Below are 14,160 nucleotides of genomic sequence, written 5' to 3'. Positions count from 1 at the left end.
GCAGCTCCCTGCCAGGTGTCCAAGATCCTCACAGTAGAAGCACAATCCCTCAGCACATTGTCTGTCCATCCCTTCCGTGACACTCGAGGTCTGACAGCACCCAACTCCATGGGCTCCTCCTAGTCCACTGCAGTCCCTTGCTGAACCGGCATGGTGGTGGTCTCCTGAAATACACGGTGAGGCCTTCACCTCTGCAGCCAGGCGTCAATCCGGAGGCACAGGTGGACCAACGCGTCGAACGTCGGTGGCCTGTCCACCCTCGCCAGTTCATCCTGCAAGGACTCTGACAATCCATCCTGAAACGTGTCCATTAGAGCTGGTTCATTCCACATGGAATCCTGGCTACATAGCCTGTATTCAGTCACATAGTCCTGCAATGAACCACTCCCCTGCTGCAGTGATTTCAGACTTCTAGCAGATGTTTCCCCCTTGATCGGATCTTCAAACATCCGTTTGAAGTACTGACAAAAGCCCTGGAAGTCATCCAACAAAGGGCTCTGCTGAACTAACAAGGGGGTAGCCCAACGGGCAGCTATGCCTGAGAGCAAACTGATAATGAATCCCACCTTTGTCCGGTCAGTGGGAAAGTCCTCTGCTCTCAAACTCAGGAACAGCTGGCATTGTCCCAGAAATGCGGCAACCATGGCCAGACTTCTATCATATTTATCTGGCATGGCTACTGGGCACTTCCTCCTAGGCTGGGGGGGGGGGGGTTGCAGCTCTCTGCAACTGTTGAATTTGATCCAACAACATCGCGATTTGTTGTGCCATTAGTCTATTTTCAGCCATCAACTGCTCCATAATTACGGAAATGAAGGCTTGTCAGGCAGGAGTCAATCTGTTCTGTCCCCCCTTCTCCGCTCGTTAACAAACGGCAGGCAGACAAACTTAAAAGGAACTCTCTTTATCAGTTCTCTACTCAGACTGGCTGCGAGCCCAAAAATAACATAAATACAGTTTCTGACTAGATAACAGAATACAAAACAAAAACTCTTACAACGCAATACACTTCTCCAAGTGTATCCTTGAATTAGGGTTACAGAAAACAAAGCACTTTTCTTTTTTTTTCTTTTTTTTTTTTTTTAACATATAATAAAACATATTTTTATTTCATTTTCATTTTCATTTTATACAATCACTTATATACTGTGCATAAAAAAAAGAAAAAAGGAAGAAAAAAAACCCAACATAACACTTCATTCCCCCATACACCCTCTCTTCTCCCCCTCCAACTTTCCTTTCACCCCTCCAGCATTCCCCTCTTCTACTTCCCTACCCCCTCAGACGTCTCCCCCTCCCTCCATTTCACCCTCCTTACATTCCCTCTCACTCCCTCTTTACTTCTCCCTTCTCTTTCCCTCTTCTCCTCACTTTGGTGTATCCATACAATTCAATTTGTTTTTTACAATAAAAGTAGAAAAAGAAAAAAAGAAAAAAAAAAGAAAAACGAGCCACAGTACACAAGTGAATTCTTATTGTTCTAAGGATTGAAACTGTAATTCCACCCTCCCCCCTCCCCCCTATAATCCCCCCTCCCCAACCCCCTTACGGCTTCGCAGGTCCCATACCCGGCATAATTCTTTAACAAGCATTTGAGTATAATAAGGCCAGCTAACTTTAAAATTAAAAAAATAAGATAAAAGTAAAGCCAAAAAGAAAAAGGAAAAATAGTAGAAAATAAGAAATAACAAAAAAAAAAACACCCACACTCACACACAAAAAGAAGAAAGAAACAAAAAGGGTCAATAAACCCACTACGTTAACACAGCTTCCCATTATCTGTAAATCTTAAACAATGTGACTCATTCCAAATTTCGATTATTTTGCTACTTGCAGGGTTTCAAACTGTATTAGAGCCAGGTAAGTTGATCAATTAGAATTCCCCAACTAAAAGTCTCCTTGCTTTGTCTATCTATTCAGACCTTTAATTTATCTCTTTTTTATCCAAATATCCAAACCTTTCTATAACACCATTAAACTCAAATACTTCTTTCATTTTTCATTTCCAACACCTCCCTTTCTATCCTTACCCACCTCCACATGTAAATTTTTTACCTTCCACCCTGCCTTTATCCATATCCACATATATATTTTATCCACATTCATTGCTCCTCCCATGTTTACTCCACTTTCCTGAAGATTCTCCGACCAATCTTTCTTAACCTTATATTGATATAGCAACTCAAACAAACATCAGCTTGCGTTCTAGCCCCAGGTAATCTAATTAAACTTTCGCTGCCCTTCCCTCTCCCACGCACCTCCCAACTCCGTTCGTCCCAAACCGCAACTCAAAAAGATCACAATTTCCGCTCTCCTCGCCTAAGAAAATAGTTCATGCACAATTTGAGTTAGAGTTCAGACAAAACTTCTGTACAATATGTGTCCACAATCAGCAACGCTTCTTTCAGTCTCCATGTCTCATCATCGATATGCCACTTTTCCATTTTATCCCAGACGGAAATCATAAAACTTTACAAACATCGCTTAGTCTTTATTCCTTAGTCTTCTGCCCTTCCGGAAGAGAAAAACAACACCCTCCGCCTTGTAGCCACGTGTCTCGCTGTTTGTCTTCTCCTTCTCCTTGTCTCTCCCCAGATCCGGATGAATCAGGAAGTCCCGCCTTCAGGGTCTCGTAGTAAAATTTTCGGGCTTCACAAACGGAGTTAATGCGGTGTTTTTGGTTGCCAAATGTAACTGTAATACCAGCTGGGACTTCCCATTTGTATGAAATCTGAGAGTTTCTGAGTTCTTCGGTTAAGAAAGCGTACTGTCTTCTTGTTCTTAATATTTGAAATGGTATCTCTTTAAAAACAATCAAGTCTTCCCCATCAATTCTCAACCTCTTTCCGTAGAGCCTCTGTATTATCTCATTTCTAGATTCCCTTGTAGTAAAGTATATTATTATGTCCCTCGGAAGCTGTCGCTGTTTTGCTACCCAGGAATTCTGGCGGTAAATTCTTTGAATCTGCCAATCAAAGTTAAGTCCCGGACTTCCCACCAAGCGACTGAAAGCCTCAAAGAAGATCTGTTTCAAATTCTCCTGTTGGTTTTCACGCAGTCCTCTAACTCGGATCGCAAAGGCAGTCTTGTTATAATTTATCATGACAAGTTCTTTTTGGGCAGATTCAATTTCCTGTTCTAACGTTTGAATTTTTGATATCAGATTAAGGTTAGTTTCTTCCAAAAGTTCCAATTTGTCCTCTGTTTCAGCAATATAATCTGTCATGACTGTCATTACACCGATCATATCCTGCTTTGCCTGAGCAATTTTAGCATCAAATTGATCACATAAATCCGATATCAGTTGATTAATCTCCTGTCTGAAATCATTAAGCGTTTTGAGAAGGAATTCTTGTGTTAGCAAATCTCCCGTGGAGGGTGTAGGAGACAAGGGTAGCGCCTTCATAGCAGTTTTTGGAGATATGTTATTAAGGAAGCGCTTCTGTTTAGATTTGGGAGCCATTCCAGAATAAAAATAAAAGACAAGCAATCAAGCGAGCCAAAAATCAAAGTCTGTGCTCCCCTCAGTTAATCTTTTAGCAATTAGTACGGAGAAGCCTTCAGGAGGGTAGGGTCAACTAGCTCCGTCAGATCAAACACAAAAGCTACGAGATCGCCATCTTGTGACGCAGCTAAAAAAGAAAGGGAGCCTTTTGCGAAATTGAAGCTGGTATTTTAAATAGTAATAGAAGAAATTCCTCGGGAATGGTCCCCGCCCGGATTGGCTTTTAAATAGCTTAGCTTTGTCCTGGGGGGGAGGCAATCTGCCTAGGCTGCAAAAAAGGCAGCGCGGAAAACTGGCCGGAGTAAAGGCTCAGCTAATGTTGAATCTCTTCTCCATTCACAGCAAAAAAAAAGCTATGAATTACAAAGAGATCCTAACGACTGACCTCCTCCCTGCCCCTTTCTGCCAGAAAGGGGAGATATCTATAGATCTTATAAGATATACGAACCAGAGTCCTGGCAGGAGCTTTTTTTGGCTCCCGACGGCGGCAGCTCCTCCCCTCGAAGCCCCGCACTTTTCCAAGTGTATCTTACATAAACCACGACTGATGATCAATCAATGTTGTATGAACCAAGGAACGTTGACTCCTGCAACAAGGGCGTGGCACCATCTGTCTTTTTATCCCCAGAATATCCCCTAACGAGCCCCAGCTGCATAATTAATCTTGCATTCCGAAAAGACTCACAGAAGACTTCTGCTGAGTCACAACACCTCTCTACAGGAGGGATCTTTCCCGCTTACCTTAAAGGACGCAATGGTAAGACTCCTCCTTAAGAAGCCTTCTCTGGATCCAGCTATCCTTAAAAATTACCGTCCAGTCTCCAACCTCCCCTTTGTAGGGAAGGTTGTCGAGAAGGTGGTGGCCTTTTAGCTCTGACGGAGCTTGGATGAAGCAGATTATCTAGATCCCTTTCAGTCGGGTTTCAGGCCTGGTTACTCCACCAAAACTGCTTTGGTCGCGCTGACCGATGATCTCTGGAGGGCCAGGGATAGAGGACATTCCTCTATCCTGGTGCTTCTTGACCTCTCAGCGGCCTTCGATACCATCGACCATGGTATCCTTCTGCGACGACTGGGAGAGGTGGGAGTGGGAGGCACCGTTTTACGATGGTTCGCCTCTTACCTCTCGGACAGGTCGCAGTTGGTGTTGGTTGGAGGACAGAAGTCGACCCCTAGGCCCCTAAAGTATGGGGTGCCTCAGGGCTCGGTCCTGTCCCCTCTCCCATTTAACATCTACATGAAGCCGCTGGGTGAAATCATTCGTCGGCACAGGATCAAATACCACCAATACACAGACAATACCCAGCTGTATCTGTCCACCCCATGCCAACTCAGCGAAGCAGTAGGAGTGATGTGCCAGTGCCTGGAGGATGTCAGGGTCTGGATGGGAGTAAACAAGCTGGCACTCAATCCAGACAAGACCGAGTGGCTATTGATGTTGCCCCCTAAAAATGGTCCAGATATTCCATCTCTCAGCCTGGGGGGCGAAATTGTTCACCCCTCAGAGAGGGTCCGCAACTTGGGTGTCCTCCTGGATCCTCAGCTGACATTAGAATACCACCTGTCAGCTGTGACCAGGGGGCTTTTGCCCAGGTTCACCTGGTGCACCAGTTGCAGCCCTAGCTGGACCGGGAGGCACTTCAAATGGTCACTCATGCTCTCGTCACCTCTAGGCTTGATTACTGTAATGCGCTTTACTTGGGGCTGCCCCTGAAGAGTGTTCGGAGACTACAATTGGTCCAGAATGCGGCCGCGCGAGCAATATCGGGTGTACCTAGGTACACCCATGTTACACCTATCCTCCACGAGCTGCACTAGCTTCCCATCAGTCTCTGAACACGCTTCAAGGTACTGGTCGTTACCTTTAAAGCCCAACATGGCTTGGGACCTGGATATCTGCGGGACCGCCTCCTGCCACATACCTTCCAACGATCCATAAGATCTCACAGGCTGGGCCTCCTTCGGGTACCATCAACCGGGCAATGCCGGTTGGCGACTACTCGGGGGAAGTCTTTCTCTGTAGCTGCCCCAGCCCTGTGGAATGATCTACCCGCAGAGATCCAGACCCTTCCCACTCTCTCGGTCTTCCGGAAAGCCATTAAAACCTGGCTGTTCCGGCAGGCCTGGGGCTGTTGATCCCAAAATACGGTCCAGCCCCATTTAGAACGGAGTGCATGGTGTGCTGTTTTAAAATCTATCTTTTTTTTTCTCTGTATTTATTTATTTATATATTTATTTATTTCTGTACTGTAAGCCGCCCGGAGTTCTACGGGATTGGGTGGCATATAAATGTTATTAAACTTGCAAACTAGTTCTTGACTTACAACAATTTGTTTAGTAACTATTTGAAATTACAATGGCACTGGAAAAAGTGACATGATCGTTGCAGCATCCTCATGATCACGTGATTTACATTTGGATGCTTGACAGTTGGTTCATATTTATGATGGTTGCAGTATCCTAGGTCATGTGCTTATCTTCTGTGACTTTCTGACAAACAAAGTCAATGGGGAAGCCAGATTCATTTAATCGTGTTACTGAGTTAACAACTGCAATGATTCACTTAACAAAGGTGACAAGAAAAGTCATAAAATGGGGCAAAACTCACTTAACAAACTTAGCAATATTAATTTTTGGCTCAGTTGTGGTTGTAAATTGAGTACTACTTATATTCACAGTTACAGCATATAAGAAGAACAGAAATACTGTATATGCATAGAAAGAAGTTTGTTTATTGCCAAGAAGACAATTGTCAGCAGCATTATTTAAATCAAACCAGAAATCAATGCCTTAGGAAGGCTAAAACTCCTTTTATTAAGATTGGCTATAATAATAAAATCTTACAAATCTGATTGTGCTATACTCCTTCCGCTTCTTATACTCCAGTGAATTAGGGAGGCATCTGCCTGATCTACTTCCAAATGTTATTTCATTGCTCTGAATTTTTTCAAAAAAATGTTTCCACCTAGATAAGTGATCCCCAACCTTTCCAGCCCTGTAGACCAGCAATGGCAGAAGCAATGGGTGGCAAGGGGATATGCATGCAACTTGATCCTGCACATGTGAAAAAAGGAGCTTTGCACATTCTCCTGCCACTTGCATGGGCCAGATATCAACAGGTAGCGAACCAGTAGTGGTTCATGGACCAGGAATTGAGGACCCTGTCCTAGATTACAGTTCTTGCATATTTCCATCAAGGTCATCTTTCTTATTCTCACAACAATATAGATACTAGTTATAATCACTTCTTGTAAAGGGTTTTGAAATAATTGTACAAAATATGCTAGGTGTGCTTTTCCTGTTCAGTTAAATAGGAATGATCACTAAGTATAAAAGAGGCGTCCACATATGGAGGCCTCTTCTGCAAAGTTTTACTTTCAGTCAAGAAGAAACCATAAGCAAAGCAAGGCTGAAGCCCTCTTTGTTGGAAATATGAAAGTGCTTTACAGAAAATAACTTCAAAATATAGGATTTTAATATACCTGTCATTATGCATTAACATATCTATATTATACTACAAAAAATGAAAGATTGGAATAAAAACGGAAAATCATTATACTTACATGCTGTTTTATGCTCTCCTTCCATTAATAACAAAGCAGCAAGGATATGTATGTAATAGATTAAGAGAATTCAAACATGCTAGCTAACTAATGCATTTTAAGATTATACAATAAAGATTTATTCCAATTTTTCTTTTTTTGTAGCATAATATAAATACCAGTATGTCAGTGCATAATGTGTAATAGCAGGTATATTAAATGAGCAATGAGAGGTATATTAAATGAGCAATGAGCAGCAAGCAGAGTGATATGAAAAAAAAAGTTGGGAGGGTGTTTTGTTTGGGTCATTCTTGACTTAAGCATTCTTGACTTAAACAAGTTCAGGAAGCAAGATCTTGGACAAAATTCAAGTCCAAGTCCATGAAAAGTCCAGGAAGAACTGGAACAAATAAGGTAAATTTGGCTGGGAATGTTATTCTTTTGCATGATGGCCATATATTTAAGTGATGCTTAGTGATGCAAAATTTTAATCTGGTCCAATTCTCCATTTTTTATATGCCCAGATGGTCAGATTACTGAGGGAAATCTTTAGAATGCAGACATTGACATCATGTAGCTTGTTGCAGTTTTAGGTATTTTCTTTGTTGCTTATAAAAGAAAAAAAATATTTACTGAATTACTCTGGTAGGTTACAGTATAGGATCATGTTTTAAAACCATTTGACTAATATATCCTAGTGTAAGAAATAAAGAGGCGGGGATTAAGCTCCATCAAATAAGGGAGGAATTTTTGTATTCAATAACAAGCTGTAATATGCCTGAATAAAACTCTTTCACTTTGGGGCATAGCTACAGTATAACCTGATATACCTGATTTCAAGTAGAGGAAGTGTGAAAAGTACAGTTTTTAGGGAAAGGCTTTGCCAGCAGGTGTGGTTCATCATGATAGATAACTCCTCTTTCTCCTTCTTGCTACACCAAATATAATAATGAATATTTAGATACATTTCACTCCAGTAGACATCTTGCATTATTAGCAACTATTTTGAAAAAAGTAGCCCCAGTACCAAAAAGCTCCTTTATCAAAAGCTCCTGAGTAGAGTGGGTCAGGGCCAGAGATGGGTTCCTCCTGGTATGGTAAGGTTCGCCAGAAGAGTTAGTGAAAATCTGACATACCGGACCGCACCGGATGCAATGGTGGCCTGGCCATGTCCCCGTACCGGCAAAAGAAAGAATATCCCACTGTCCCAGAACTGCACTGCACTGGGGAGTTCTCCTGCATGGACGTGCCTGATGGAAGCAGCGGCAACAGCAGTGGCAGAGCACACCCTGCCTTTGGGGCCCAGTTCCCTCAGCCGAATCAACCGCTGCGGCACCAACAGGCAACAAGAGAAGGAAGAAAGTGCTCCAGAGGGCAGATGGTGCACATGTGCAGTAGCCCGGGACATCCACCTGGTGCCTGCCCTCCTCGGACACTTTCTTCCTTCTCCTGCCAGCAAAAGAAACTCCCACTGTCCATTGGTGCCACCATGGTTGATTTGACTGGGGGAACAGCCCTCAAAGGCAGGGCGTGCTCTGCTGTCGCTGCTGCTGTCAGGATAACTCCCCAATGCAGCACAGTTCCAGGATGGCAGAGAGCCAAGGCAACCTCTCAACCACCGGCCACCACTGTTGCCACTGAGGCCAGGAATGGCTACGCTTGCTCACGCGTGTCTCCCACAAGCTGGCAAAGTTTGTGAGCCTGGAAGCAGGCAACTCGTGTGCACTGCCCGCCAGTTTCTAGAGCCTCTCCATGCAGCCAAGCTGTCACAATCAATTAAATGCCCACGCTTGCTTGCGCGTGCCTCTTGCAAGCTGGCAAAGTCTGTGAGCCTGGAAACAGACGTGACAAATCACGCACACTGTCAGGGGCAAGTCTGGTGAAATCGGACTGAAGAACTTCACTCACTGGCTGCAACATCGCGCGTGCCTTCTGTGGTGTGCCCAACACACCAACCAGGTCACCCGCTGAGCGGCAGAAAAATCGCGCTTTGGCAAAAGGAAAAAAGTAGCTGTTTGAAATTATCCCTCTCTTGTCACTCTAATAAAAAGGCGGGAATGGTCAGGAGATAACAGGACAACTAGCCATATTCAGTTAACCCAGAGTGGGAAGAGGCTGAACTGGGGACTCTATGAGTTGGTTTGTAGGACACAGATGGCTGTGATCATAGGATTTGTTGGGCATTGGTTGTAGTTCATAGAATATATCTACAAATATAACTGGAAGGGATGTGCGTGAGAGAGTGGGGGGGGGGAGAAAGAAAGAGTAAGAGAAAAAGAAATAGAAAGGAAGGAAGGGAGAAAAAAGAGAAAGAAAGAAAGAAAGAAAGAGAGAGAGAGAGAAAGAAAGAAAGAAAGAAAGAAAGAAAGAAAGAAAGAAAGAAAGAAAGAAAGAAAGAATAGGTGGTAAAAAAAAATGAAATCCACCCCTGGGCAGAGCTTTGTGTTCCACAAGGAGGAGAAACAGCAGCCAAAAGCAGCCCTTTTGCAAAGAGTTCCTAGGTAGGATGAGACTTCATATTCAAAAAAATAAAAAGCCAAGAGCAACAAAGAGAAAGTCTTTCTGACACACTATGTTTCTGGGTCTGCTTTCAGCTTTTATTGTTTATTTGCCCAGGAACTTTTGGCAAAGGGGTGTTTTGTCATGTGCCAGATCTCTGGGGCTGTTTTGGGGCTATTTTTCCCAGCCAAGCCCACCTCAGCTGACCTTCAGTCATCATGAATAAGATAAAAGAGGAAGACACATTCTTTGTTCTGTCTATTGTTTTTTTTGGGGGGGGGAGGTGTTAGATACAGATAATCTTAAATTCATAGTCATATTCTTTCTGGATAAATATGGTAGAAATGGAGAAAAGAAAGGAAGCAGGAGAAAAAATGTAGTATAGTAATATTGATGTGTTCCAGAAGTCTCTAGTATTTTATTATTGGTACATATTCTTAATACAGAAAAATATCAATACCCCACACCCAACCTTTTTAACAATTCAAATATATTTTGTTTCTGGACATCTATCTTCAAATATAAAATTCACCTTAATTTTTTTTTTTTTTACTGTGAGCATTAGGAAGAATGTGTTACAAGTTTGCATTCTAAAATTCTTTCTAAACAAAGGACAACAAACTGAACTTAATTCTTGAAAAATATTTTATCCCAAACATTATCGATCATTATGGACTTCACTTCTAATTTAGGCCATTGCTATTTTGTCAGCCAATGTCACATTCTTCTTAGCTCAGTTTCACGTAATACACAGAAAACACTATGTTCTTTATCTGAATCAAAGCATCTCTAACAATAAGTATTCTGTTTCCACCTGAACACACCAAATGAAGGGGAGCTCACAATTTCTGGTATCTGATTCTATTATCAAAATGTTCTTATTGTTAGGATATTTTTTGTTTTCTAACATTGAGCTGGTATCTGTTTCTTTTAAATGACATCCATTATTTTGTGTTCTGGGCTCTGTAACAAAAAGAACATATTTTTTTCCTGTGTGAATTGTTTCAGCTATGATATTCCACATCTTCACTTCTCAAAATAAATATGTCCATATCCTTCAATTTCTCTTTAAGAGATTCACATTATAGTCCCCTATCACCTTTTGCATGAACCAATTCCAGTTTCTCTGAATTCTTCTTCAAATGTGGTGGTGAGAATTAGACACAGTATTCAAACTGGGTTTGAATCTGACCAAAACAAAATAAAGGGAAATATTTACTTCTTATGGTTTGGAAACTATTACTGTTGATACAGTCTAAAATTATTTTTGCTTCTTTTACAGCCCCTGTGATGTTATTGACATATTCAGTTGCAATCAACCAAGTTTTTTTCCACATATATTGATAAGTATCCCTCAACAGAATTGTTTTTTTGTGTCATTTTTTAACAGAAGTTTGTACTTTTAAATTTTGTATTTTTTCAAGTGTATTTACCTTATAAAATTGCTTTGAAATTCATTTAGATTCTGCTAGGTGTCCTAATTGTGTGCCAGCTGCAAATTTCATATTCTCCACCTCTCCATTCAAGTTATTAATAAAAATTCTAACAAGTACAGGACCCAGGCAGGAACTTGTGGCTCTCACTATTTCACAGCAGTGTAATGTGAAAATATTGATAAGCACTCTTTAAGTATTATTTTCAAGCTAGATGTCTATCCATTCAATTTCCATGAATTCAACACACAAAATTTAATTGGAATATCATTGGGTGTTTTATCAAATATTTGACTAAATTAAAAAAAATAGGTTTACTTTGGCAAGACTTTTTCTTGACAAATTCAAATCTTTATTACCTGCAGTTGCTAGCCGTATTACATATCTTTTCTTTAATTTTGAAAAAGTTTATTTTTAGTATCCTTCATTAACAACCAATTTCATTGTATTTAAGTACAATGACAATAAAGATTATAATTATACTTATTAACTTTAGCTCATTTTGAACATTGATGCTCTTAGTCCTATCCTATATGCATATTGCTTTCTTAGTGTTCTGGACTTCTTTCTACATCTTCTTTGCTTGTAGAATATCAAATTAGCCATATTTTCCCTGTATTTTTCTTTATTGGAATTATACGCAAATATACATTTAGTATTTCCTTTAAAAAAACTCATCCCACTGAACTTACTAAAGTCAGCTTTTTGAAGTCCAATACACTCAAATTTACTTTCCTTTAAATCAGTTACACCTTAGACTAAATGGTCGCCCACATATAAAAAAAAATCATAGAAATAAAATACTATAACTTAAAGACAGAACCATGCAACATTATTTTAAGAGTGTCAATGTACACTTTCAACAACTGCTTTGAACAATTTTGGTGGTCCAATGCAGCTGTTCTTCTATTTTATATTGACTCAAACTCATCAACAGGGATTCAGATTCTGTAAAACAAAAATAATTCCAACTTGGTGTTCCCCCACCCACTGCTTTGTATCATATTCTTAGCTATACCATTTGTTTGAGGATTAACATTTAAGTAATACTAAAGTCCTCTTTTTCAGTTGAAATTTTATTTAGACTTAATACTTCAAGTGGGATACTGATTCCATAATTTACTACATAGAATAAAAGCCTGAAAGAATAAAAAAAATTCTAAAACTTATTTTGGTATTTTAATTTGCTATTTATTCAATATAATATTCAGTGTTCAATATACTATTCAGCAAAAGGAACTGCTGAAATGGCCATAGAGAATGATTTCTTCAATGATTTTCCAAACTTGCTGTTTTCACAATGCTATAACAATTATGCTACTAAATAAAAAACAACTTGAATAATTAATTAGAAACGTATACTAAGAAAGACACTTTGGAAGCATCTACCTTACTATAATTTGGACCAGCAACTTGGTTTTTTAGAGAAACAGTCGCTAAGTGAAGCTTTCACGGTGCTTACAATCTTGCTTTTCAGACATTGAAAGTCATAAATGCAGGGATTAGTCACAAAATTACCTTTTCATCACTATCATAATTTAGAATGGTCACTAAATGAGGCAATCCCTAACCAAGGACTACTGTTATTCTCTTTTAAAGCCAGTTGTGAAGGAAGTACTTGCTTTCAGTACTTGTTTTCCTAAATTTTCCTACTGGCTTGAAACATGAATTGCAATTTCTCATTTTGCCATTACAAATCTAGGTAATATTCTACATTAGAGAATCATTAGATTTTAGGAACGGTGGCAAGTAATCTTAGAAAATAGACAGTTAATGGTGTTATTACTGTTAATAAATGGCCCACAATGGCAGAAGCAGAATTGTCAAGTAATCAGAATGCAATTTCAAAAGGATAGGTGACCTTTGAAATTTTGGCGGTCTAAATTCAATTGCATTCACTCTTCAGTTCTTCATGACCTATTGCTCTAAGGACACTATGGTGAAGATATTAAGAATATATATCTGTCTATTATTGTTCCCATATTCATTTAGGAAGGATTGTTCCTTCTGCCTTTATTCCAAGAACACTTCCTTTTTCGCCCGTTCTGCTAGGATGTAATTAACTAGGTGCTAGGTTGACCTAATCCCTAAAATGTCCTGTAAATAAACATCTTCCTGTTTCCATTATAAAATGTGCCTGATTAATCCTTGGTCAGGTTAGATTGCCATTCTTATAAATGTTCTTACAGAGGGATACTGCTTCAAACATTCCAACAGAATTAAGTATGATATGAAGAAGTTCCATAATGTAAAGGCTGAGGCAAACTGATCAGCTAAATAAAGATTAGAGCAGTGGTTCTCAACCTGCAGTCTGCGGACCCTGGGGGGCCACGATGTCATCATAGGGTGTCTGCAAAGGCTTGAAGAAAGGTTATGACTTAAATCTTGGGGGTCCATGGCCATGGTCTGTGGCCACCAAATCTATTTAAAGGGGGTCCATGGTGAAGAAAAGGTTGAGCACCATTGGATTAAGGGGGGGGGGGCAAAAGATTTTCAGATATAGCTCAAGGAAAGTTTCAGACTGCGGAGAAGCTGGAAGGATGGGAATTCTCCCACTCATAATTCAAAATGAAAATGCTCCTGAAGTCTCAAGGAATCCTCTTTATACTAGACAAGGAGAGACTCAACGGCTAAGAGCAAAGAGCACAGAATACAGCAAATGATAGACCAATTGGGATCTTTCTGGTAGTGGATAACGCCAGTGTAAATTCAAAAATTTTGTCTAAGCCAAAAACCCTTTCAGATGTATCAAAGATCTAGTTTCCAAAGCGCATGTTTCAAAAAACTATGTGACAAGTGTTAGGAGGAAAGAGAGAATCTAAATCTACATAGAAATCGAATCAAATGTTGTAAGTGATCATGACATAAGTGAACAAGACATAGTAGCATTTTTTAAATTTGTTATCTATGTGGCATGCTCAAAAAATTAAAGTAAAAGAAGATATTTTGTGATAAATTGCTTGCAAGATTTTTAAAAAGTGCTTGTATTGCTAGGGGAATTTATGGTACTTATTATAGAGTTTAGAGTTTTTAGAGTTTTATTGGGATTTATATGCCGCCCTTTTCCCTGAGGGGACTCAGGGCGGCTTACAACCACAAGGGAGGGGGGTGCAGTGTCAAAAACAGAACAGTATGTGAACAAAGAAAACATAGTAAAAACACAACTTTCATTCAGCAATCA

This window comes from Thamnophis elegans, chromosome 6, assembly GCF_009769535.1.
Source record: "Thamnophis elegans isolate rThaEle1 chromosome 6, rThaEle1.pri, whole genome shotgun sequence".
In the NCBI taxonomy this organism is placed as follows: Eukaryota; Metazoa; Chordata; class Lepidosauria; order Squamata; family Colubridae; genus Thamnophis; species Thamnophis elegans.
This window is presented reverse-complemented; position numbering follows the sequence as displayed.